This window comes from Fragaria vesca, linkage group LG7 (assembly GCF_000184155.1).
Source record: "Fragaria vesca subsp. vesca linkage group LG7, FraVesHawaii_1.0, whole genome shotgun sequence".
Taxonomy (NCBI): Eukaryota; Viridiplantae; Streptophyta; class Magnoliopsida; order Rosales; family Rosaceae; genus Fragaria; species Fragaria vesca.
The window spans coordinates 17,269,975-17,272,229 of record NC_020497.1 but is presented as its reverse complement, the minus strand read 5'-3'; the positions used below and the strand labels follow the sequence as shown (position 1 = coordinate 17,272,229).

General features: G+C 42.3%; 1 pseudogene across 1 annotated transcript in view; it reads left to right on the top strand.

Moving 5' to 3' along the window:
- The window catches only part of LOC101309983, a 259,355-nt pseudogene that overhangs the window by 251,043 nt on the left and 6,057 nt on the right, over window positions 1-2,255 (top strand). The window contains exons 4-5 of the transcript XR_185360.1: window positions 240-1,108; window positions 1,244-2,140. The product of XR_185360.1 is annotated as an uncharacterized LOC101309983 (transcript). The remainder of the gene's footprint in view (window positions 1-239; window positions 1,109-1,243; window positions 2,141-2,255) is intronic.

The following is a 2,255-nucleotide window of genomic DNA, read 5'->3' as shown; positions in this document are numbered from 1 at the left end:
ATGTACGTTTCAAAGATGCATGTACCACATATTTTCTGAGTTCATAGGTTCTAAGATTGAAGTCTTTATGGATGATTTTTCTGTTTATGGTGAGGATTTCGATGCATGTTTAGAAAATGTAGAATTTGTGCTTAGGAGATGTGAGGAAACTAATCTTGTGCTTAATTGGGAAAAATGTCACTTCATGGTTACTCAGGGTATACTGCTCGGTCATATTGTTAGTTCTAGGGGTATTGAAGTTGATAAATCTAAGATAGATCTTGTGCGTCACTTACCCATCCCCACAAGTGTGAGGGATGTTCGAAGCTTTCTTGGACATGCAGGTTTTAATCGTCGATTTATCAAAGATTTCTCTAAGATAGCTCGACCCCTGAGTTCTTTGTTGCAAAAAGATGTGCCCTTCCACTTTGATGCCGAGTGCAAGGAAGCTTTTAAGCGGTTAAAGACCATGTTGACATCGGCACCGATCATGGCGCCACCGGATTGGTCCTTGCCCTTCGAGTTGATGTGTGACGCCTCAGACTATGCCGTGGGGGCTGTGCTCGGACAGAGAAAAGAACAGCAGCCGTATGCCATATATTATGCCTCTCAGACGCTCAATGATGCGCAACAGAACTACACCACCACCGAGAAAGAACTTCTTGCCGTGATCTTTGCTTTGGATAAGTTTCGTTCTTACTTACTCCAATCTAAAGTTATTGTTTACACTGACCATGCGGCTTTGAAGTATTTGTTGACGAAGAAGAATGCCAAGCCGAGATTGATAAGGTGGATATTGCTTCTCCAAGAGTTCGATTTGGAAATCAAAGACAAGAAGGGGTCGAACAATGTTGTTGCCGACCACCTTAGCCGGTTGGTACGTGACTCGGATCCCGTGGCCATCCAAGAGTGCTTCCCGAACGAGCAACTTTTCAAGGTAAGTGAGGTAAGTGAGCCTTGGTATGCAGATATCGTGAATTACCTTGTGACAAAGCAATTTCCGAATTCTATGTCCTACCATGCTAGAAATAGACTTAAGACATTAGCTAGACATTATGTGTAGGATGAACCTTATTTATGGAAGCATAGTGTTGATCAAGTTATTAGGAGGTGTGTCCCGGAGAATGAGCATAGGTCTATTCTTAGTTTTTGCCATGATCAAATTTGTGGAGGTCACTTTGGTTCTCGTAGGATTGCTTTGAAAGTTTTAGAATGTGGATTCTTTTGGCCTACTATTTTTCGAGATGCCTATATGTATTGTGCTTCATGTGATAGATGTCAAAGGACAGGGAATTTAGGACCTAGGGATGAGATGCCTATGCAACCTATTATACATGTTGAAATATTTGATTGTTGGGGTATTGATTTCATGGGGCCTTTTCCGAATTCTCAAAGAAATTTATACATTCTCGTATGTGTGGATTATGTTTCTAAATGGGTGGAAGCAAAAGCCACCCGGACTAATGATTCTCGAGTTGTTGCAGATTTCCTACGCTCTAATATTTTCTCCAGGTTTGGAATGCCGAAATTTGTAATAAGTGATGGAGGTTCCCACTTTTGCAATCGAACAATTGAAGCTCTAATGAAGCAGTATGGAATCAAGCATAAGGTTGCTACACCTTATCACCCCCAGACAAGTGGGCAAGTGGAGCTTAGTAACCGAGAGATCAAGCGGATATTGGAGAAGAGTGTGAAGCCGTCACGTAAGGATTTGAGCCAACGACTTGATGATGCACTATGGGCATATCGAACTGCATTCAAAAATCCCTTGGGGATGTCACCGTTTCGTATGGTGTACGGCAAAGCTTGTCACTTGCCTGTGGAGTTGGAACATCGAGCTTGGTGGGCGGTTCAGGCTTTTAATATGGATATTGATGAGGCCGGATTACACAGGAAGTTGCAGTTATGTGAACTTGAAGAAATCAGGAATGAGGCTTATGATTCTGCCGTGATCTATAAAGAGAAAACCAAGGCGTTCCATGACAGGATGATTCGAAAGAAAGACTTTGTTATCGGCCAGAAAGTTCTCTTATTTAATTCTAGACTTAGGTTGTTTCCAGGCAAGCTACGTTCTAGGTGGATAGGACCTTTTGTTATCACTAATGTCTTTCCTTCTGGTGCAGTCATGATTAGGAGCATGGTCAAAGGAGCTGAATTTCAGGTTAATTGGTCATCGATTAAAGCCTTACATGGAGAATATGGTGAACCACACAGTGGAGAAAGTCTCTCTCCTAGATGCTACGGCATGAGCAAGAGGAGATTGATAGTCTAGGCTA